Below are 24,709 nucleotides of genomic sequence, written 5' to 3'. Positions count from 1 at the left end.
TCCAGCAACAATTTTTTTTCTTCATTTTATTTTGCACTTTTTATTAATATAATATAATATTTATTTCAAAATATAAGTCTATACTTTGCTTATACATTAACATTTGCTATGTGTATTTCAACCAGTTCAATGCTCATCAATGAATTTCTCTACCCGTCTTTACTTTATTTCGTTAGTAAAACTACTTAGTTCGTTAATTTATGTAGTCACTCTTTTATTGTTTTCTAATTTACTTTGTTTAGTTAACTAATTAATTTAATATTAAATAAAATGTTTTATCCATAAAATTCAAGCCGAATAAATTAAGCTTGCAACAACCAACCTAAAACTATATACAGCAACAAGCACATAGACTGTGATCTTTTTTTTTCCAAAGAAGAATATATAAATGACAGCAGACAATTTCACTAGAGGAGCAGTAGATGCAGAGCTAAAATAACTACCAATATCCCATTTACGCTTTGCAAACAAATTCAGAAATATTATATATGTATGTACATATGTATATGCATGTAGATAGCTTAAAGATGGTACTCATATCTAACCCAACATTTAAGCATAAATTAACAATCGGAAAATTGTATATGAATATATGTACATATGTATGTATAAGACTTCTGTTAGCCAACGTTAATTGTTTCAATGCTCTGCATAAGGTATGGATTCAATATAATAGGCTATATTTGGTTCGCTTGAAGTGTGTATGAATACGTTAGTAAAATTATCAACGACCATACCACGCTGAAAACATCGGTTCTCGTCCGATCACCGAAATTAAGCAGCGTCGGGCGCGGTTAGTACTTGGATGGGGGACCGCTTGGGAACACCGCGTGTTGTTGACATCCAGCAACAATTTTTTTTCTTCATTTTATTTTGCACTTTTTATTAATATAATATAATATTTATTTCAAAATATAAGTCTATACTTTGCTTATACATTAACATTTGCTATGTGTATTTCAACCAGTTCAATGCTCATCAATGAATTTCTCTACCCGTCTTTACTTTATTTCGTTAGTAAAACTACTAAGTTCGTTAATTTATGTAGTCACTCTTTTATTGTTTGCTAATTTACTTTGTTTAGTTAACTAATTAATTTAATATTAAATAAAATTTTGTATACATAAAATTCAAGCCGAATAAGCGTGCAACAGTCAACCTAAAACTATATACAGCAACAAGCACATAGACTGTGATCTTTTTTTCCAAAGAAGAATATATAAATGACAGCAGACAATGTCACTAGTGGAGCAGTAGATGCAGAGCTAAAATAACTACCAATATCCCATTTACGCTTTGCAAACAAATTCAGAAATATTATATATGTATGTACAGTGCACTCGGGAAAACGTCAACACTAGTTTACGTCAACATCCCAAAACGTCAACCCTTAATTTTTTACATTGTCTACTCTAAAACGTCAACCAAACCACAAAGCTCTAAAACGTCAACTTTAAATAAATCAAAATTTTGAATTAAGCAACAGTTAAAATACACAGTTTTGATCACACACAGACATTTATTTCATGAAATTAGTTCAGAATTCGGGTATTCCCCTTATATTTAAGTACATACATATTTATGTACATAGAATAGAAAAAAAATTCCATCTCAATGTGTTGTCTTTTTATATTCAGTTGATTTTTCGTTCTCGTAAGTGCCACATTACCAAAATGTGTTCAAAACAACCGAAAGTGCTTAAATTACAAGAAAAGGTAAATATTTTGGATTTATTAGAAAAGGGTGCAAGTGCGGTAGCTTTGGCAAAACAATATGGTATCTCAATATCAACAATTAGCAAGATAAAAATGAAAAAAAATAAAATTTTTGACTGTGTCAATAATACGCTTTCCGGCCAGAGAAAAAGAAAGACATTAAGAGCATCAGAGTTGCCGAAAATGGAAAAGCGCCTGTATCAATGGTTTGTAAAGCAGAGAGAAAAGCATTATCCGGTTAATGCATTAGCGCTCAAACAAAAGGCTAAAGAGATTCATCTAAAAATAAAAGAAAAGGAATGTTCTTTTAACGCAAGTGATGGATGGTTGCAAGGTTTTAAAAAAAGATATGGAGTTCGCCTGCTTAAAATAACTGGAGAAAAACTATCTTCACAGCCTTTGCTGGTCGAACCATTTAAAATCAAACTTAAACAAAAAATTGAAGAAATGGGTCGTTGCCATGATCAATTGTACAATGCTGATGAGTCTGGCTTATTTTGGAAAATTTTGCCAGAAAAGTCTGAAAAGAAAAAACTGCTCCGGGCGTAAAGACAGAAAAACAACGCGTTACTTTTTTATGTTGTGCTAATGCTTCCGGAAATCATAAGCTTAGATTGTTGGTGATTGGGAAGGCAAAAAATCCACGCATTTTCAAAAATTTTAACTGCCCAACTGAGTACAAGAGTTCCAAGTCCTCATCGATGACATCAGCTATTTTCTACGATTGGTTTCACAAATCCTTTGTGCCACAGGTTAATATTTGTTCTGCTACAGAAAAATATCGCTTTTAATAGCTAAGATTTTCTAATTTTAGGTAACAGATTTTCTTTTAAAAAAGACAATAAAACCAAACGAAGCTGTCGAAATATTTAACCGGGCTTTGGATTGGGCTCAATGCGAGAATGTTGAGCAAAATGACCTAAATGTATTAAGACGTTTACGAGAGAAAGCTCTCCTCCAAGTATTGGAAAGGAAAAAACAACAGAAAAAAATAACCGATTTTTTTTAGATGCATAAGTATGTATGTGAAATGTGATTTCTTTTGAAATGCGTTCCTTTAGTTTTAGTTAGGCTGAAAGCCTTTTTTGTTCTTTTTTGTATTTGTTTATGTTTAGTTTAAGGTTATAGTCAATAAAAACGTTTAAAGCACACTATCAATATGTTTTTTTATTACAAGTTTCTACATTCATAAACGTCAACAATTTGTTAAACGTCAACACTCGTGGTTTTAATTAGTTGACGTTTTCCCGAGCGCACTGTATGTATATGCATGTAGATAGCTTAAAGATGGTACTCATATCTAACCCAACATTTAAGCATAAATTAACAATCGGAAAATTGTATATGAATATATGTACATATGTATGTATAAGACTTCTGTTAGCCAACGTTAATTGTTTCAATGCTCTGCATAAGGTATGGATTCAATATAATAGGCTATATTTGGATCGCTTGAAGTGTGTATGAATACGTTAATAAAATTGTCAACGACCATACCACGCTGAAAACATCGGTTCTCGTCCGATCACCGAAATTAAGCAGCGTCGGGCGCGGTTAGTACTTGGATGGGGGACCGCTTGGGAACACCGCGTGTTGTTGACATCCAGCAACAATTTTTTTTCTTCATTTTATTTTGCACTTTTTATTAATATAATATAATATTTATTTCAAAATATAAGTCTATACTTTGCTTATACATTAACATTTGCTATGTGTATTTCAACCAGTTCAATGCTCATCAATGAATTTCTCTACCCGTCTTTACTTTATTTCGTTAGTAAAACTACTTAGTTCGTTAATTTACGAAGTCACTCTTTTATTGTTTTCTAATTTACTTTGTTTAGTTAACTAATTAATTTAATATTAAATAAAATGTTTTATCCATAAAATTCAAGCCGAATAAAATAAGCTTGCAACAACCAACCTAAAACTATATACAGCAACAAGCACATAGACTGTGATCTTTTTTTTTTCCAAAGAAGAATATATGTATAAGTGACAGCAGACAATTTCACTAGAGGAGCAGTAGATGCAGAGCTAAAATAACTACCAATATCCCATTTACGCTTTGCAAACAAATTCAGAAATATTATATATGTATGTACAGTGCACTCGGGAAAACGTCAACACTAGTTTACGTCAACATCCCAAAACGTCAACCCTTAATTTTTTACATTGTCTACTCTAAAACGTCAACCAAACCACAAAGCTCTAAAACGTCAACTTTAAATAAATCAAAATTTTGAATTAAGCAACAGTTAAAATACACAGTTTTGATCACACACACACATTTATTTCATGAAATTAGTTCAGAATTCGGGTATTCCCCTTATATTTAAGTACATACATATTTATGTATATAGAATAGAAAAAAAATTCCATCTCAATGTGTTGTCTTTTTATATTCAGTTGATTTTTCGTTCTCGTAAGTGCCACATTACCAAAATGTGTTCAAAACAACCGAAAGTGCTTAAATTACAAGAAAAGGTAAATATTTTGGATTTATTAGAAAAGGGTGCAAGTGCGGTAGCTTTAGCAAAACAATATGGTATCTCAAAATCAACAATTAGCAAGATAAAAATGAAAAAAAATAAAATTTTTGACTGTGTCAATAATACGCTTTCCGGCCAGAGAAAAAGAAAGACATTAAGAGCATCAGAGTTGCCGAAAATGGAAAAGCGCCTGTATCAATGGTTTGTAAAGCAGAGAGAAAAGCATTATCCGGTTAATGCATTAGCGCTCAAACAAAAGGCTAAAGAGATTCATCTAAAAATAAAAGAAAAGGAATGTTCTTTTAACGCAAGTGATGGATGGTTGCAAGGTTTTAAAAAAAGATATGGAGTTCGCCTGCTTAAAATAACTGGAGAAAAACTATCTTCACAGCCTTTGCTGGTCGAACCATTTAAAATCAAACTTAAACAAAAAATTGAAGAAATGGGTCTTTGCCATGATCAATTGTACAATGCTGATGAGTCTGGCTTATTTTGGAAAATTTTGCCAGAAAAGTCTGAAAAGAAAAAACTGCTCCGGGCGTAAAGACAGAAAAACAACGCGTTACTTTTTTATGTTGTGCTAATGCTTCCGGAAATCATAAGCTTAGATTGTTGGTGATTGGGAAGGCAAAAAATCCACGCATTTCCAAAAATTTTAACTGCCCAACTGAGTACAAGAGTTCCAAGTCCTCATCGATGACATCAGCTATTTTCTACGATTGGTTTCACAAATCCTTTGTGCCACAGGTTAATATTTGTTCTGCTACAGAAAAATATCGCTTTCAATAGCTAAGATTTTCTAATTTTAGGTAACAGATTTTCTTTTAAAAAAGACAATAAAACCAAACGAAGCTGTCGAAATATTTAACCGGGCTTTGGATTGGGCTCAATGCGAGAATGTTGAGCAAAATGACCTAAATGTATTAAGACGTTTACGAGAGAAAGCTCTCCTCCAAGTATTGGAAAGGAAAAAACAACAGAAAAAAATAACCGATTTTTTTTAGATGCATAAGTATGTATGTGAAATGTGATCTCTTTTGAAATGCGTTCCTTTAGTTTTAGTTAGGCTGAAAGCCTTTTTTGTTCTTTTTTTGTATTTGTTTATGTTTAGTTTAAGGTTATAGTCAATAAAAACGTTTAAAGCACACTATCAATATGTTTTTTTATTACAAGTTTCTACATTCATAAACGTCAACAATTTGTTAAACGTCAACACTCGTGGTTTTAATTAGTTGACGTTTTCCCGAGCGCACTGTATGTATATGCATGTAGATAGCTTAAAGATGGTACTCATATCTAACCCAACATTTAAGCATAAATTAACAATCGGAAAATTGTATATGAATATATGTACATATGTATGTATAAGACTTCTGTTAGCCAACGTTAATTGTTTCAATGCTGTGCATAAGGTATGGATTCAATATAATAGGCTATATTTGGTTCGCTTGAAGTGTGTATGAATACGTTAATAAAATAGTCAACGACCATACCACGCTGAAAACATCGGTTCTCGTCCGATCACCGAAATTAAGCAGCGTCGGGCGCGGTTAGTACTTGGATGGGGGACCGCTTGGGAACACCGCGTGTTGTTGACATCCAGCAACAATTTTTTTTCTTCATTTTATTTTGCACTTTTTATTAATATAATATAATATTTATTTCAAAATATAAGTCTATACTTTGCTTATACATTAACATTTGCTATGTGTATTTCAACCAGTTCAATGCTCATCAATGAATTTCTCTACCCGTCTTTACTTTATTTCGTTAGTAAAACTACTTAGTTCGTTAATTTATGAAGTCACTCTTTTATTGTTTTCTAATTTACTTTGTTTAGTTAACTAATTAATTTAATATTAAATAAAATGTTTTATCCATAAAATTCAAGCCGAATAAAATAAGCTTGCAACAACCAACCTAAAACTATATACAGCAACAAGCACATAGACTGTGATCTTTTTTTTTTCCAAAGAAGAATATATGTATAAGTGACAGCAGACAATTTCACTAGAGGAGCAGTAGATGCAGAGCTAAAATAACTACCAATATCCCATTTACGCTTTGCAAACAAATTCAGAAATATTATATATGTATGTACAGTGCACTCGGGAAAACGTCAACACTAGTTTACGTCAACATCCCAAAACGTCAACCCTTAATTTTTTACATTGTCTACTCTAAAACGTCAACCAAACCACAAAGCTCTAAAACGTCAACTTTAAATAAATCAAAATTTTGAATTAAGCAACAGTTAAAATACACAGTTTTGATCACACACACACATTTATTTCATGAAATTAGTTCAGAATTCGGGTATTCCCCTTATATTTAAGTACATACATATTTATGTATATAGAATAGAAAAAAAATTCCATCTCAATGTGTTGTCTTTTTATATTCAGTTGATTTTTCGTTCTCGTAAGTGCCACATTACCAAAATGTGTTCAAAACAACCGAAAGTGCTTAAATTACAAGAAAAGGTAAATATTTTGGATTTATTAGAAAAGGGTGCAAGTGCGGTAGCTTTAGCAAAACAATATGGTATCTCAAAATCAACAATTAGCAAGATAAAAATGAAAAAAAATAAAATTTTTGACTGTGTCAATAATACGCTTTCCGGCCAGAGAAAAAGAAAGACATTAAGAGCATCAGAGTTGCCGAAAATGGAAAAGCGCCTGTATCAATGGTTTGTAAAGCAGAGAGAAAAGCATTATCCGGTTAATGCATTAGCGCTCAAACAAAAGGCTAAAGAGATTCATCTAAAAATAAAAGAAAAGGAATGTTCTTTTAACGCAAGTGATGGATGGTTGCAAGGTTTTAAAAAAAGATATGGAGTTCGCCTGCTTAAAATAACTGGAGAAAAACTATCTTCACAGCCTTTGCTGGTCGAACCATTTAAAATCAAACTTAAACAAAAAATTGAAGAAATGGGTCTTTGCCATGATCAATTGTACAATGCTGATGAGTCTGGCTTATTTTGGAAAATTTTGCCAGAAAAGTCTGAAAAGAAAAAACTGCTCCGGGCGTAAAGACAGAAAAACAACGCGTTACTTTTTTATGTTGTGCTAATGCTTCCGGAAATCATAAGCTTAGATTGTTGGTGATTGGGAAGGCAAAAAATCCACGCATTTTCAAAAATTTTAACTGCCCAACTGAGTACAAGAGTTCCAAGTCCTCATCGATGACATCAGCTATTTTCTACGATTGGTTTCACAAATCCTTTGTGCCACAGGTTAATATTTGTTCTGCTACAGAAAAATATCGCTTTTAATAGCTAAGATTTTCTAATTTTAGGTAACAGATTTTCTTTTAAAAAAGACAATAAAACCAAACGAAGCTGTCGAAATATTTAACCGGGCTTTGGATTGGGCTCAATGCGAGAATGTTGAGCAAAATGACCTAAATGTATTAAGACGTTTACGAGAGAAAGCTCTCCTCCAAGTATTGGAAAGGAAAAAACAACAGAAAAAAATAACCGATTTTTTTTAGATGCATAAGTATGTATGTGAAATGTGATCTCTTTTGAAATGCGTTCCTTTAGTTTTAGTTAGGCTGAAAGCCTTTTTTGTTCTTTTTTTGTATTTGTTTATGTTTAGTTTAAGGTTATAGTCAATAAAAACGTTTAAAGCACACTATCAATATGTTTTTTTATTACAAGTTTCTACATTCATAAACGTCAACAATTTGTTAAACGTCAACACTCGTGGTTTTAATTAGTTGACGTTTTCCCGAGCGCACTGTATGTATATGCATGTAGATAGCTTAAAGATGGTACTCATATCTAACCCAACATTTAAGCATAAATTAACAATCGGAAAATTGTATATGAATATATGTACATATGTATGTATAAGACTTCTGTTAGCCAACGTTAATTGTTTCAATGCTGTGCATAAGGTATGGATTCAATATAATAGGCTATATTTGGTTCGCTTGAAGTGTGTATGAATACGTTAATAAAATAGTCAACGACCATACCACGCTGAAAACATCGGTTCTCGTCCGATCACCGAAATTAAGCAGCGTCGGGCGCGGTTAGTACTTGGATGGGGGACCGCTTGGGAACACCGCGTGTTGTTGACATCCAGCAACAATTTTTTTTCTTCATTTTATTTTGCACTTTTTATTAATATAATATAATATTTATTTCAAAATATAAGTCTATACTTTGCTTATACATTAACATTTGCTATGTGTATTTCAACCAGTTCAATGCTCATCAATGAATTTCTCTACCCGTCTTTACTTTATTTCGTTAGTAAAACTACTTAGTTCGTTAATTTACGAAGTCACTCTTTTATTGTTTTCTAATTTACTTTGTTTAGTTAACTAATTAATTTAATATTAAATAAAATGTTTTATCCATAAAATTCAAGCCGAATAAAATAAGCTTGCAACAACCAACCTAAAACTATATACAGCAACAAGCACATAGACTGTGATCTTTTTTTTTTCCAAAGAAGAATATATGTATAAGTGACAGCAGACAATTTCACTAGAGGAGCAGTAGATGCAGAGCTAAAATAACTACCAATATCCCATTTACGCTTTGCAAACAAATTCAGAAATATTATATATGTATGTACAGTGCACTCGGGAAAACGTCAACACTAGTTTACGTCAACATCCCAAAACGTCAACCCTTAATTTTTTACATTGTCTACTCTAAAACGTCAACCAAACCACAAAGCTCTAAAACGTCAACTTTAAATAAATCAAAATTTTGAATTAAGCAACAGTTAAAATACACAGTTTTGATCACACACACACATTTATTTCATGAAATTAGTTCAGAATTCGGGTATTCCCCTTATATTTAAGTACATACATATTTATGTATATAGAATAGAAAAAAAATTCCATCTCAATGCGTTGTCTTTTTATATTCAGTTGATTTTTCGTTCTCGTAAGTGCCACATTACCAAAATGTGTTTAAAACAACCGAAAGTGCTTAAATTACAAGAAAAGGTAAATATTTTGGATTTATTAGAAAAGGGTGCAAGTGCGGTAGCTTTGGCAAAACAATATGGTATCTCAAAATCAACAATTAGCAAGATAAAAATGAAAAAAAATAAAATTTTTGACTGTGTCAATAATACGCTTTCCGGCCAGAGAAAAAGAAAGACATTAAGAGCACCAGAGTTGCCGAAAATGGAAAAGCGCCTGTATCAATGGTTTGTAAAGCAGAGAGAAAAGCATTATCCGGTTAATGCATTAGCGCTCAAACAAAAGGCTAAAGAGATTCATCTAAAAATAAAAGAAAAGGAATGTTCTTTTAACGCAAGTGATGGATGGTTGCAAGGTTTTAAAAAAAGATATGGAGTTCGCCTGCTTAAAATAACTGGAGAAAAACTATCTTCACAGCCTTTGCTGGTCGAACCATTTAAAATCAAACTTAAACAAAAAATTGAAGAAATGGGTCTTTGCCATGATCAATTGTACAATGCTGATGAGTCTGGCTTATTTTGGAAAATTTTGCCAGAAAAGTCTGAAAAGAAAAAACTGCTCCGGGCGTAAAGACAGAAAAACAACGCGTTACTTTTTTATGTTGTGCTAATGCTTCCGGAAATCATAAGCTTAGATTGTTGGTGATTGGGAAGGCAAAAAATCCACGCATTTTCAAAAATTTTAACTGCCCAACTGAGTACAAGAGTTCCAAGTCCTCATCGATGACATCAGCTATTTTCTACGATTGGTTTCACAAGTCCTTTGTGCCACAGGTTAATATTTGTTCTGCTACAGAAAAATATCGCTTTCAATAGCTAAGATTTTCTAATTTTAGGTAACAGATTTTCTTTTAAAAAAGACAATAAAACCAAACGAAGCTGTCGAAATATTTAACCGGGCTTTGGATTGGGCTCAATGCGAGAACGTTGAGCAAAATGACCTAAATGTATTAAGACGTTTACGAGAGAAAGCTCTCCTCCAAGTATTGGAAAGGAAAAAACAACAGAAAAAAATAACCGATTTTTTTTAGATGCATAAGTATGTATGTGAAATGTGATCTCTTTTGAAATGCGTTCCTTTAGTTTTAGTTAGGCTGAAAGCCTTTTTTGTTCTTTTTTTGTATTTGTTTATGTTTAGTTTAAGGTTATAGTCAATAAAAACGTTTAAAGCACACTATCAATATGTTTTTTTATTACAAGTTTCTACATTCATAAACGTCAACAATTTATTAGAGTAACTGCGGGTATTGTGGTATACCCATTTTATTTTCGTCTATAAAATCGTTAAATTTTATTTGATTTGAATGAAAATTTATCAATAATATGCTACCGTTATTAAGTTCAAATAAACCTAGCTTCAAAAGCCTTAGAGCCGCGAGTTTCAGAAATATTTAAGAAAGTACTGCAAAAGACGGAAACAAGCCCTTGAAAAAATTGGCAGGTAATGTGGTATACCTTATTCTGGTAATGTGGTATAGTATACCACATTACCCGCATATGATGCCTTTAATAATAAGTCAGTTACTTTTGATTGATAACTAAAATTTTATTGCGAACCATTTAAAAAAGGAATATGAACTGAATTAAAACATATTGAACAAAAATATTTTAAGCTTCAATTGACAAAAAACGCAACAATAAAATTCATAGCACTTGTAAGAGTATTACTTACAATATTACTTACAAGAATCGCAAAGAAAAATAGCACTTCGATTGGGAATACACTTTTCGTGGGCCCAAATTTGTTCGCATTGCAGACAAGAGGTCCAAGGCTTCATTATTATATCCTGCCCATAAATTTTGCCACAGTAGTTGCAAGACGATTCTTTTGTTGGTGGAACATCTGGAAACTCCTCTTCACTGTCACTTGAATGCGAGTCAACAAACGATTTGGTAGAAATATTTTTTTTATTAGAGGGTTTTGGGGATGGATTAATGTTGAAAGCAACAACAAATTACACTTATAAGGTAACAAATTACACTTATAAGGCGAAGTTGTTAAAACAGTTGCCTTTGTTTTCCGGCCTTTCCGATTAGGTGGTGGATCTCGTAGCTTTGGTGGTGGAGATATTTCCCAGGGAGTAACGAGTCTTCGGCTTGTGCTTGCTTCTATAAACAAATTAAATAGCGTTCCTAAAATTTCCATAGATTTTATTTCGAAACTTACGAATTTCAGGCTCAATTTACATGGCTGATGCGCTTGGGGTTTCTTCTGTCGTTGAATTTATAGTTTCAACTGGATCCTCTGAGAAGACAATATATCTAGCAAGATTTTTTATATTTAAAACTGAATTGTACCTGATGATGATGAGTTCCCAGCTATAAAATCTGCATCTGTGAAAATATGTTTATCAAACGGACAAATTCCCGTGGCTTTAAAACCATTTATTGCAATTTGTCCAGTTTGAACCCTCAAATAAGCCTTAGTAAATAGTCCTGCGATATGAAAATGTGCAACTTTTCTGCCCTGTTCACGCATAAATCGTCTTATTTCGTCATTATAGTACTTCTTAAAAGGTCCTATAAAAGCCTGAGCCAACGGTTGAAGTTTGTGTGTTGAATGGGGCACAAAGAAAGTATATTCACATTGTGTTCGCGAGCTAGATCAATAACTTCTATATTACGTGTGTGGCTATAATGCCCATCTAATATAAGAAGCAGAGGTTCAGACGGAGATGGTTTCGTTACGCTTAAAAAATGCCTGAACCATTTCGTGAAGATGGGAATTTGAACCCATCCAGACAAATGGCACGCCGAGCTTGAGCCAGGGGGAGCGTCTTTCATTAGAAGAGGGTTATGGTTTTTTCGTGGAAAGATGAAAAATGGTGGTACGAAACCACCTCCTGCGCTCATGCAAGTGATGACTGTAACAAGCGATCCTCGCTCAGCTGAAGTCATTGTTCCAATCTGTTTTTTTCCTTTCCGAGCGATTATTTGTGCCTGTTGCGAAGGAACTACTGATATTCCGGTTTCGTCAACGTTCCAGATACGAGAAGGCGGAAAATTATGTTTTGCGTTTTCTTCTTCCAGCAATTTGAAAAATATATCAACATTTTCTCGAGAAAAACCACGTGCACGGTCGACGCTTGTTCCAGTTGGCTTTCGAAAACTCAGAACATTTCGGTGTCGGTTACAGAAGCCTTTTAGCCAATCCTTGCCAGTGCACTCTTTAATAACGGAGAACTTATTGGGAATGTTGTTTTTTGTGGCAATTTGATAACACAATGACCGCACGTCTGCGCGTGTTAGTCCCCAGTACCTTGACTCCATTTCTAGTATATATTTAACTAAGTCATTCTCAATTTCCGCTGTTAAAATCGGAGCCCGGCCAAGTTTAGTTGTCAACAGCTCCTCGATGGATTTCTCGCTTCTTGCCATGCGCTGCAGAGTGGTATGGGGGACACTAAATGTCTTGGAAGCCAAGAGAATACCCATTTCACCTTTTCTAACCGCTTGGATAGCTTTTTTCATATCCTCTGCTTTCCATTTTGGTATTTCACCTTTCTTCGGCATTTTTTTGATCGAGAGGGTAATATGGTACACTATACCACTTTAGCCGCCTTTACCTATCCCACAATAGCCGCATTAGAGTTTGAACAAATTAATTTTGAATAATTAAATATCGACCAAATATACAAAAATATTGCTTATATGCTTCACTAGTATTAAACTCACTTATTACTTCCCGATGGATAAATGCAGTTTAAAGCACAGGATTTTAATTTGCCAGAAATTTTCCACTGAGCACAAAAAAATGTCAACCACACGACCACGCGATTTTTTTACAACTGACTCATTGTATGCCTTGCAAAACACAAATCAAATCACGCGTTCTTAAGATTCTGAGAATGCCGAAATATCTAACTTGGTCCCGTTATTTCCACGACTTTAGTTTTCGAATAAAGCTGCTATACCACATTACCCGCCTATACCACAATACCCGCAGTTACCCTAAACGTCAACACTCGTGGTTTTAATTAGTTGACGTTTTCCCGAGCGCACTGTATGTATATGCATGTAGATAGCTTAAAGATGGTACTCATATCTAACCCAACATTTAAGCATAAATTAACAATCGGAAAATTGTATATGAATATATGTACATACGTATGTATAAGACTTCTGTTAGCCAACGTTAATTGTTTCAATGCTGTGCATAAGGTATGGATTCAATATAATAGGCTATATTTGGTTCGCTTGAAGTGTGTATGAATACGTTAATAAAATTATCAACGACCATACCACGCTGAAAACATCGGTTCTCGTCCGATCACCGAAATTAAGCAGCGTCGGGCGCGGTTAGTACTTGGATGGGGGACCGCTTGGGAACACCGCGTGTTGTTGACATCCAGCAACAATTTTTTTTCTTCATTTTATTTTGCACTTTTTATTAATATAATATAATATTTATTTCAAAATATAATTCTATGCTTTGCTATGTGTATTTCAATCAGTGCAATGCTCATCAATGAATTTCTCTACCCGTCTTTACTTTATTTCGCTAGTAAAACTACTAAGTTCGTTTATTTATGTAGTCACTCTTTTATTGTTTGCTAATTTACTTTGTTTAGTTAACTAATTAATTTAATATTAAATACAATTTTGTATACATAAAATTCAAGCCGAATAAGCGTGCAACAGTCAAGCAAAAACTATATACAGCAACAAGCACATAGACTGTGATCTTTTTTTTCCAAAGAAGAATATATAGATGACAGCAGACAATTTCACTAGAGGAGCAGTAGATGCAGAGCTAAAATAACTACCAATATCCCATTTACGCATTGCAGACGAATTCAGAAATATTATATATGTATGTATGTATATGCATGTAGATAGCTTAAAGATGGTACTCATATCTAACCCAACATTTAAGCATAAATTAACAATCGGAAAATTGTATATGAATATATGTACATATGTATGTATAAGACTTCTGTTAGCCAACGTTAATTGTTTCAATGCTCTGCATAAGGTATGGATTCAATATAATAGGCTATATTTGGTTCGCTTGAAGTGTGTATGAATACGTTAATAAAATTGTCAACGACCATACCACGCTGAAAACATCGGTTCTCGTCCGATCACCGAAATTAAGCAGCGTCGGGCGCGGTTAGTACTTGGATGGGGGACCGCTTGGGAACACCGCGTGTTGTTGACATCCAGCAACAATTTTTTTTCTTCATTTTATTTTGCACTTTTTATTAATATAATATAATATTTATTTCAAAATATAAGTCTATACTTTGCTTATACATTAACATTTGCTATGTGTATTTCAACCAGTTCAATGCTCATCAATGAATTTCTCTACCCGTCTTTACTTTATTTCGTTAGTAAAACTACTAAGTTCGTTAATTTATGTAGTCACTCTTTTATTGTTTGCTAATTTACTTTGTTTAGTTAACTAATTAATTTAATATTAAATAAAATTTTGTATACATAAAATTCAAGCCGAATAAGCGTGCAACAGTCAACCTAAAACTATATACAGCAACAAGCACATAGACTGTGATCTTTTTTTTCCAAAGAAGAATATATAAATGAGAGCAGACAATTTCACTAGAGGAGCAGTAGATGCAGAGCTAAAATAACTACCAATATCCCATTTACGCTTTGCAAACAAATTCAGAAATATTATATATGTATGTACAGTGCACTCGGGAAAACGTCAACACTAGTTTACGTCAACATCCCAAAACGTCAACCCTTAATTTTTTACATTGTCTACTCTAAAACGTCAACCAAACCACAAAGCTCTAAAACGTCAACTTTAAATAAATCAAAATTTTGAATTAAGCAACAGTTAAAATACACAGTTTTGATCACACACACACATTTATTTTATGAAATTAGTTCAGAATTCGGGTATTCCCCTTATATTTAAGTACATACATATTTATGTATATAGAATAGAAAAAAAATTCCATCTCAATGTGTTGTCTTTTTATATTCAGTTGATTTTTCGTTCTCGTAAGTGCCACATTACCAAAATGTGTTTAAAACAACCGAAAGTGCTTAAATTACAAGAAAAGGTAAATATTTTGGATTTATTAGAAAAGGGTGCAAGTGCGGTAGCTTTGGCAAAACAATATGGTATCTCAATATCAACAATTAGCAAGATAAAAATGAAAAAAAATAAAATTTTTGACTGTGTCAATAATACGCTTTCCGGCCAGAGAAAAAGAAAGACATTAAGAGCATCAGAGTTGCCGAAAATGGAAAAGCGCCTGTATCAATGGTTTGTAAAGCAGAGAGAAAAGCATTATCCGGTTAATGCATTAGCGCTCAAACAAAAGGCTAAAGAGATTCATCTAAAAATAAAAGAAAAGGAATGTTCTTTTAACGCAAGTGATGGATGGTTGCAAGGTTTTAAAAAAAGATATGGAGTTCGCCTGCTTAAAATAACTGGAGAAAAACTATCTTCACAGCCTTTGCTGGTCGAACCATTTAAAATCAAACTTAAACAAAAAATTGAAGAAATGGGTCTTTGCCATGATCAATTGTACAATGCTGATGAGTCTGGCTTATTTTGGAAAATTTTGCCAGAAAAGTCTGAAAAGAAAAAACTGCTCCGGGCGTAAAGACAGAAAAACAACGCGTTACTTTTTTATGTTGTGCTAATGCTTCCGGAAATCATAAGCTTAGATTGTTGGTGATTGGGAAGGCAAAAAATCCACGCATTTTCAAAAATTTTAACTGCCCAACTGAGTACAAGAGTTCCAAGTCCTCATCGATGACATCAGCTATTTTCTACGATTGGTTTCACAAGTCCTTTGTGCCACAGGTTAATATTTGTTCTGCTACAGAAAAATATCGCTTTCAATAGCTAAGATTTTCTAATTTTAGGTAACAGATTTTCTTTTAAAAAAGACAATAAAACCAAACGAAGCTGTCGAAATATTTAACCGGGCTTTGGATTGGGCTCAATGCGAGAACGTTGAGCAAAATGACCTAAATGTATTAAGACGTTTACGAGAGAAAGCTCTCCTCCAAGTATTGGAAAGGAAAAAACAACAGAAAAAAATAACCGATTTTTTTTAGATGCATAAGTATGTATGTGAAATGTGATCTCTTTTGAAATGCGTTCCTTTAGTTTTAGTTAGGCTGAAAGCCTTTTTTGTTCTTTTTTTGTATTTGTTTATGTTTAGTTTAAGGTTATAGTCAATAAAAACGTTTAAAGCACACTATCAATATGTTTTTTTATTACAAGTTTCTACATTCATAAACGTCAACAATTTATTAGAGTAACTGCGGGTATTGTGGTATACCCATTTTATTTTCGTCTATAAAATCGTTAAATTTTATTTGATTTGAATGAAAATTTATCAATAATATGCTACCGTTATTAAGTTCAAATAAACCTAGCTTCAAAAGCCTTAGAGCCGCGAGTTTCAGAAATATTTAAGAAAGTACTGCAAAAGACGGAAACAAGCCCTTGAAAAAATTGGCGGGTAATGTGGTATACCTTATTCTGGTAATGTGGTATAGTATACCACATTACCCGCATATGATGCCTTTAATAATAAGTCAGTTACTTTTGATTGATAACTAAAATTTTATTGCGAACCATTTAAAAAAGGAATATGAACTGAATTAAAACATATTGAACAAAAATATTTTAAGCTTCAATTGACAAAAAACGCAACAATAAAATTCATAGCACTTGTAAGAGTATTACTTACAATATTACTTACAAGAATCGCAAAGAAAAATAGCACTTCGATTGGGAATACACTTTTCGTGGGCCCAAATTTGTTCGCATTGCAGACAAGAGGTCCAAGGCTTCATTATTATATCCTGCCCATAAATTTTGCCACAGTAGTTGCAAGACGATTCTTTTGTTGGTGGAACATCTGGAAACTCCTCTTCACTGTCACTTGAATGCGAGTCAACAAACGATTTGGTAGAAATATTTTTTTTATTAGAGGGTTTTGGGGATGGATTAATGTTGAAAGCAACAACAAATTACACTTATAAGGTAACAAATTACACTTATAAGGCGAAGTTGTTAAAACAGTTGCCTTTGTTTTCCGGCCTTTCCGATTAGGTGGTGGATCTCGTAGCTTTGGTGGTGGAGATATTTCCCAGGGAGTAACGAGTCTTCGGCTTGTGCTTGCTTCTATAAACAAATTAAATAGCGTTCCTAAAATTTCCATAGATTTTATTTCGAAACTTACGAATTTCAGGCTCAATTTACATGGCTGATGCGCTTGGGGTTTCTTCTGTCGTTGAATTTATAGTTTCAACTGGATCCTCTGAGAAGACAATATATCTAGCAAGATTTTTTATATTTAAAACTGAATTGTACCTGATGATGATGAGTTCCCAGCTATAAAATCTGCATCTGTGAAAATATGTTTATCAAACGGACAAATTCCCGTGGCTTTAAAACCATTTATTGCAATTTGTCCAGTTTGAACCCTCAAATAAGCCTTAGTAAATAGTCCTGCGATATGAAAATGTGTAACTTTTCTGCCCTGTTCACGCATAAATCGTCTTATTTCGTCATTATAGTACTTCTTAAAAGGTCCTATAAAAGCCTGAGCCAACGGTTGAAGTTTGTGTGTTGAATGGGGCACAAAGAAAGTATATTCACATTGTGTTCGCGAGCTAGATCAATAACTTCTATATTACGTGTGTGGCTATAATGCCCATCTAATATAAGAAGCAGAGGTTCAGACGGAGATGGTTTCGTTACGCTTAAAAAATGCCTGAACCATTTCGTGAAGATGGGAATTTGAACCCATCCAGACAAATGGCACGCCGAGCTTGAGCCAGGGGGAGCGTCTTTCATTAGAAGAGGGTTATGGTTTTTTCGTGGAAAGATGAAAAATGGTGGTACGAAACCACCTCCTGCGCTCATGCAAGTGATGACTGTAACAAGCGATCCTCGCTCAGCTGAAGTCATTGTTCCAATCTGTTTTTTTCCTTTCCGAGCGATTATTTGTGCCTGTTGCGAAGGAACTACTGATATTCCGGTTTCGTCAACGTTCCAGATACGAGAAGGCGGAAAATTATGTTTTGCGTTTTCTTCTTCCAGCAATTTGAAAAATATATCAACATTTTCTCGAAAAAAACCACGTGCACGGTCGACGCTTGTTCCAGTTGGCTTTCGAAAACTCAGAACATTTCGGTGTCGGTTACAGAAGCCTTTTAGCCAATCCTTGCCAGTGCACTCTTTAATAACGGAGAACTTATTGGGAATGTTGTTTTTTGTGGCAATTTGATAACACAATGACCGCACGTCTGCGCGTGTTAGTCCCCAGTACCTTGACTCCATTTCTAGTATATATTTAACTAAGTCATTCTCAATTTCCGCTGTTAAAATCGGAGCCCGGCCAAGTTTAGTTGTCAACAGCTCCTCGATGGATTTCTCGCTTCTTGCCATGCGCTGCAGAGTGGTATGGGGGACACTAAATGTCTTGGAAGCCAAGAGAATACCCATTTCACCTTTTCTAACCGCTTGGATAGCTTTTTTCATATCCTCTGCTTTCCATTTTGGTATTTCACCTTTCTTCGGCATTTTTTTGATCGAGAGGGTAATATGGTACACTATACCACTTTAGCTGCCTTTACCTATCCCACAATAGCCGCATTAGAGTTTGAACAAATTAATTTTGAATAATTAAATATCGACCAAATATACAAAAATATTGCTTATATGCTTCACTAGTATTAAACTCACTTATTACTTCCCGATGGATAAATGCAGTTTAAAGCACAGGATTTTAATTTGCCAGAAATTTTCCACTGAGCACAAAAAAATGTCAACCACACGACCACGCGATTTTTTTACAACTGACTCATTGTATGCCTTGCAAAACACAAATCAAATCACGCGTTCTTAAGATTCTGAGAATGCCGAAATATCTAACTTGGTCCCGTTATTTCCACGACTTTAGTTTTCGAATAAAGCTGCTATACCACATTACCCGCCTATACCACAATACCCGCAGTTACCCTAAACGTCAACACTCGTGGTTTTAATTAGTTGACGTTTTCCCGAGCGCACTGTATGTATATGCATGTAGATAGCTTAAAGATGGTACTCATATCTAACCCAACATTTAAGCATAAATTAACAATCGGAAAATTGTATATGAATATATGTACATATGTATGTATAAGACTTCTATTAGCCAACGTTAATTGTTTCAATGCTCTGCATAAGGTATGGATTCAATATAATAGGCTATATTTGGTTCGCTTGAAGTGTGTATGAATACGTTAATAAAATTGTCAACGACCATACCACGCTGAAAACATCGGTTCTCGTCCGATCACCGAAATTAAGCAGCGTCGGGCGCGGTTAGTACTTGGATGGGGGACCGCTTGGGAACACCGCGTGTTGTTGACATCCAGCAACAATTTTTTTTCTTCATTTTATTTTGCACTTTTTATTAATATAATATTTATTTCAAAATATAATTCTATGCTTTGCTATGTGTATTTCAATCAGTGCAATGCTCATCAATGAATTTCTCTACCCGTCTTTACTTTATTTCGCTAGTAAAACTACTAAGTTCGTTTATTTATGTAGTCACTCTTTTATTGTTTGCTAATTTACTTTGTTTAGTTAACTAATTAATTTAATATTAAATAAAATTTTGTATACATAAAATTCAAGCCGAATAAGCGTGCAACAGTCAAGCAAAAACTATATACAGCAACAAGCACATAGACTGTGATCTTTTTTTTCCAAAGAAGAATATATAGATGACAGCAGACAATTTCACTAGAGGAGCAGTAGATGCAGAGCTGAAATAACTACCAATATCCCATTTACGCATTGCAAACGAATTCAGAAATATTATATATGTATGTATGTATATGCATGTAGATAGCTTAAAGATGGTACTCATATCTAACCCAACATTTAAGCATAAATTAACAATCGGAAAATTGTATATGAATATATGTACATATGTATGTATAAGACTTCTGTTAGCCAACGTTAATTGTTTCAATGCTCTGCATAAGGTATGGATTCAATATAATAGGCTATATTTGGTTCGCTTGAAGTGTGTATGAATACGTTAATAAAATTGTCAACGACCATACCACGCTGAAAACATCGGTTCTCGTCCGATCACCGAAATTAAGCAGCGTCGGGCGCGGTTAGTACTTGGATGGGGGACCGCTTGGGAACACCGCGTGTTGTTGACATCCAGCAACAATTTTTTTTCTTCATTTTATTTTGCACTTTTTATTAATATAATATAATATTTATTTCAAAATATAAGTCTATACTTTGCTTATACATTAACATTTGCTATGTGTATTTCAACCAGTTCAATGCTCATCAATGAATTTCTCTACCCGTCTTTACTTTATTTCGTTAGTAAAACTACTTAGTTCGTTAATTTATGTAGTCACTCTTTTATTGTTTTCTAATTTACTTTGTTTAGTTAACTAATTAATTTAATATTAAATAAAATGTTTTATCCATAAAATTCAAGCCGAATAAATTAAGCTTGCAACAACCAACCTAAAACTATATACAGCAACAAGCACATAGACTGTGATCTTTTTTTTTCCAAAGAAGAATATATAAATGACAGCAGACAATTTCACTAGAGGAGCAGTAGATGCAGAGCTAAAATAACTACCAATATCCCATTTACGCTTTGCAAACAAATTCAGAAATATTATATATGTATGTACATATGTATATGCATGTAGATAGCTTAAAGATGGTACTCATATCTAACCCAACATTTAAGCATAAATTAACAATCGGAAAATTGTATATGAATATATGTACATATGTATGTATAAGACTTCTGTTAGCCAACGTTAATTGTTTCAATGCTCTGCATAAGGTATGGATTCAATATAATAGGCTATATTTGGTTCGCTTGAAGTGTGTATGAATACGTTAATAAAATTATTAACGACCATACCACGCTGAAAACATCGGTTCTCGTCCGATCACCGAAATTAAGCAGCGTCGGGCGCGGTTAGTACTTGGATGGGGGACCGCTTGGGAACACCGCGTGTTGTTGACATCCAGCAACAATTTTTTTTCTTCATTTTATTTTGCACTTTTTATTAATATAATATAATATTTATTTCAAAATATAAGTCTATACTTTGCTTATACATTAACATTTGCTATGTGTATTTCAACCAGTTCAATGCTCATCAATGAATTTCTCTACCCGTCTTTACTTTATTTCGTTAGTAAAACTACTAAGTTCGTTAATTTATGTAGTCACTCTTTTATTGTTTGCTAATTTACTTTGTTTAGTTAACTAATTAATTTAATATTAAATAAAATTTTGTATACATAAAATTCAAGCCGAATAAGCGTGCAACAGTCAACCTAAAACTATATACAGCAACAAGCACATAGACTGTGATCTTTTTTTCCAAAGAAGAATATATAAATGACAGCAGACAATGTCACTAGTGGAGCAGTAGATGCAGAGCTAAAATAACTACCAATATCCCATTTACGCTTTGCAAACAAATTCAGAAATATTATATATGTATGTACAGTGCACTCGGGAAAACGTCAACACTAGTTTACGTCAACATCCCAAAACGTCAACCCTTAATTTTTTACATTGTCTACTCTAAAACGTCAACCAAACCACAAAGCTCTAAAACGTCAACTTTAAATAAATCAAAATTTTGAATTAAGCAACAGTTAAAATACACAGTTTTGATCACACACAGACATTTATTTCATGAAATTAGTTCAGAATTCGGGTATTCCCCTTATATTTAAGTACATACATATTTATGTACATAGAATAGAAAAAAAATTCCATCTCAATGTGTTGTCTTTTTATATTCAGTTGATTTTTCGTTCTCGTAAGTGCCACATTACCAAAATGTGTTCAAAACAACCGAAAGTGCTTAAATTACAAGAAAAGGTAAATATTTTGGATTTATTAGAAAAGGGTGCAAGTGCGGTAGCTTTGGCAAAACAATATGGTATCTCAATATCAACAATTAGCAAGATAAAAATGAAAAAAAATAAAATTTTTGACTGTGTCAATAATACGCTTTCCGGCCAGAGAAAAAGAAAGACATTAAGAGCATCAGAGTTGCCGAAAATGGAAAAGCGCCTGTATCAATGGTTTGTAAAGCAGAGAGAAAAGCATTATCCGGTTAATGCATTAGCGCTCAAACAAAAGGCTAAAGAGATTCATCTAAAAATAAAAGAAAAGGAATGTTCTTTTAACGCAAGTGATGGATGGTTGCAAGGTTTTAAAAAAAGATATGGAGTTCGCCTGCTTAAAATAACTGGAGAAAAACTATCTTCACAGCCTTTGCTGGTCGAACCATTTAAAATCAAACTTAAACAAAAAATTGAAGAAATGGGTCGTTGCCATGATCAATTGTACAATGCTGATGAGTCTGGCTTATTTTGGAAAATTTTGCCAGAAAAGTCTGAAAAGAAAAAACTGCTCCGGGCGTAAAGACAGAAAAACAACGCGTTACTTTTTTATGTTGTGCTAATGCTTCCGGAAATCATAAGCTTAGATTGTTGGTGATTGGGAAGGCAAAAAATCCACGCATTTTCAAAAATTTTAACTGCCCAACTGAGTACAAGAGTTCCAAGTCCTCATCGATGACATCAGCTATTTTCTACGATTGGTTTCACAAATCCTTTGTGCCACAGGTTAATATTTGTTCTGCTACAGAAAAATATCGCTTTTAATAGCTAAGATTTTCTAATTTTAGGTAACAGATTTTCTTTTAAAAAAGACAATAAAACCAAACGAAGCTGTCGAAATATTTAACCGGGCTTTGGATTGGGCTCAATGCGAGAATGTTGAGCAAAATGACCTAAATGTATTAAGACGTTTACGAGAGAAAGCTCTCCTCCAAGTATTGGAAAGGAAAAAACAACAGAAAAAAATAACCGATTTTTTTTAGATGCATAAGTATGTATGTGAAATGTGATTTCTTTTGAAATGCGTTCCTTTAGTTTTAGTTAGGCTGAAAGCCTTTTTTGTTCTTTTTTGTATTTGTTTATGTTTAGTTTAAGGTTATAGTCAATAAAAACGTTTAAAGCACACTATCAATATGTTTTTTTATTACAAGTTTCTACATTCATAAACGTCAACAATTTGTTAAACGTCAACACTCGTGGTTTTAATTAGTTGACGTTTTCCCGAGCGCACTGTATGTATATGCATGTAGATAGCTTAAAGATGGTACTCATATCTAACCCAACATTTAAGCATAAATTAACAATCGGAAAATTGTATATGAATATATGTACATATGTATGTATAAGACTTCTGTTAGCCAACGTTAATTGTTTCAATGCTCTGCATAAGGTATGGATTCAATATAATAGGCTATATTTGGATCGCTTGAAGTGTGTATGAATACGTTAATAAAATTGTCAACGACCATACCACGCTGAAAACATCGGTTCTCGTCCGATCACCGAAATTAAGCAGCGTCGGGCGCGGTTAGTACTTGGATGGGGGACCGCTTGGGAACACCGCGTGTTGTTGACATCCAGCAACAATTTTTTTTCTTCATTTTATTTTGCACTTTTTATTAATATAATATAATATTTATTTCAAAATATAAGTCTATACTTTGCTTATACATTAACATTTGCTATGTGTATTTCAACCAGTTCAATGCTCATCAATGAATTTCTCTACCCGTCTTTACTTTATTTCGTTAGTAAAACTACTTAGTTCGTTAATTTACGAAGTCACTCTTTTATTGTTTTCTAATTTACTTTGTTTAGTTAACTAATTAATTTAATATTAAATAAAATGTTTTATCCATAAAATTCAAGCCGAATAAAATAAGCTTGCAACAACCAACCTAAAACTATATACAGCAACAAGCACATAGACTGTGATCTTTTTTTTTTCCAAAGAAGAATATATGTATAAGTGACAGCAGACAATTTCACTAGAGGAGCAGTAGATGCAGAGCTAAAATAACTACCAATATCCCATTTACGCTTTGCAAACAAATTCAGAAATATTATATATGTATGTACAGTGCACTCGGGAAAACGTCAACACTAGTTTACGTCAACATCCCAAAACGTCAACCCTTAATTTTTTACATTGTCTACTCTAAAACGTCAACCAAACCACAAAGCTCTAAAACGTCAACTTTAAATAAATCAAAATTTTGAATTAAGCAACAGTTAAAATACACAGTTTTGATCACACACACACATTTATTTCATGAAATTAGTTCAGAATTCGGGTATTCCCCTTATATTTAAGTACATACATATTTATGTATATAGAATAGAAAAAAAATTCCATCTCAATGTGTTGTCTTTTTATATTCAGTTGATTTTTCGTTCTCGTAAGTGCCACATTACCAAAATGTGTTCAAAACAACCGAAAGTGCTTAAATTACAAGAAAAGGTAAATATTTTGGATTTATTAGAAAAGGGTGCAAGTGCGGTAGCTTTAGCAAAACAATATGGTATCTCAAAATCAACAATTAGCAAGATAAAAATGAAAAAAAATAAAATTTTTGACTGTGTCAATAATACGCTTTCCGGCCAGAGAAAAAGAAAGACATTAAGAGCATCAGAGTTGCCGAA

General features: G+C 33.4%; 10 non-coding genes across 10 annotated transcripts; all 10 read left to right on the top strand.

Annotated features, from left to right (window-relative positions):
• Positions 1-723: 723 nt before the first annotated feature.
• Positions 724-842, top strand: LOC128865555 (5S ribosomal RNA). The gene has a single exon (XR_008454883.1). It is a non-coding gene; the product is annotated as a 5S ribosomal RNA (ribosomal RNA).
• A 2,356-nt stretch (positions 843-3,198) lies between these two features.
• LOC128865543 (5S ribosomal RNA) lies at positions 3,199-3,317 on the top strand. Its single transcript, XR_008454871.1, has one exon. It is a non-coding gene; the product is annotated as a 5S ribosomal RNA (ribosomal RNA).
• A 2,369-nt stretch (positions 3,318-5,686) lies between these two features.
• On the top strand, positions 5,687-5,805 carry LOC128865542 (5S ribosomal RNA). Its single transcript, XR_008454870.1, has one exon. It is a non-coding gene; the product is annotated as a 5S ribosomal RNA (ribosomal RNA).
• A 2,369-nt stretch (positions 5,806-8,174) lies between these two features.
• Positions 8,175-8,293, top strand: LOC128865541 (5S ribosomal RNA). The gene has a single exon (XR_008454869.1). It is a non-coding gene; the product is annotated as a 5S ribosomal RNA (ribosomal RNA).
• Positions 8,294-13,384: 5,091 nt separating this feature from the next.
• On the top strand, positions 13,385-13,503 carry LOC128865554 (5S ribosomal RNA). Its single transcript, XR_008454882.1, has one exon. It is a non-coding gene; the product is annotated as a 5S ribosomal RNA (ribosomal RNA).
• A 695-nt stretch (positions 13,504-14,198) lies between these two features.
• Positions 14,199-14,317, top strand: LOC128865539 (5S ribosomal RNA). The gene has a single exon (XR_008454867.1). It is a non-coding gene; the product is annotated as a 5S ribosomal RNA (ribosomal RNA).
• A 5,080-nt stretch (positions 14,318-19,397) lies between these two features.
• Positions 19,398-19,516, top strand: LOC128865538 (5S ribosomal RNA). The gene has a single exon (XR_008454866.1). It is a non-coding gene; the product is annotated as a 5S ribosomal RNA (ribosomal RNA).
• Positions 19,517-20,206: 690 nt separating this feature from the next.
• LOC128865537 (5S ribosomal RNA) lies at positions 20,207-20,325 on the top strand. Its single transcript, XR_008454865.1, has one exon. It is a non-coding gene; the product is annotated as a 5S ribosomal RNA (ribosomal RNA).
• Positions 20,326-21,048: 723 nt separating this feature from the next.
• On the top strand, positions 21,049-21,167 carry LOC128865460 (5S ribosomal RNA). Its single transcript, XR_008454805.1, has one exon. It is a non-coding gene; the product is annotated as a 5S ribosomal RNA (ribosomal RNA).
• Positions 21,168-23,523: 2,356 nt separating this feature from the next.
• Positions 23,524-23,642, top strand: LOC128865536 (5S ribosomal RNA). The gene has a single exon (XR_008454864.1). It is a non-coding gene; the product is annotated as a 5S ribosomal RNA (ribosomal RNA).
• Positions 23,643-24,709: the final 1,067 nt, after the last annotated feature.

The sequence above is a fragment of the Anastrepha ludens genome, chromosome 5 (assembly GCF_028408465.1).
Source record: "Anastrepha ludens isolate Willacy chromosome 5, idAnaLude1.1, whole genome shotgun sequence".
NCBI lineage: Eukaryota > Metazoa > Arthropoda > Insecta > Diptera > Tephritidae > Anastrepha > Anastrepha ludens.
The sequence above is the reverse complement of the archived record's forward strand: the minus strand, read 5'-3'. Positions and strand labels throughout refer to the sequence as shown.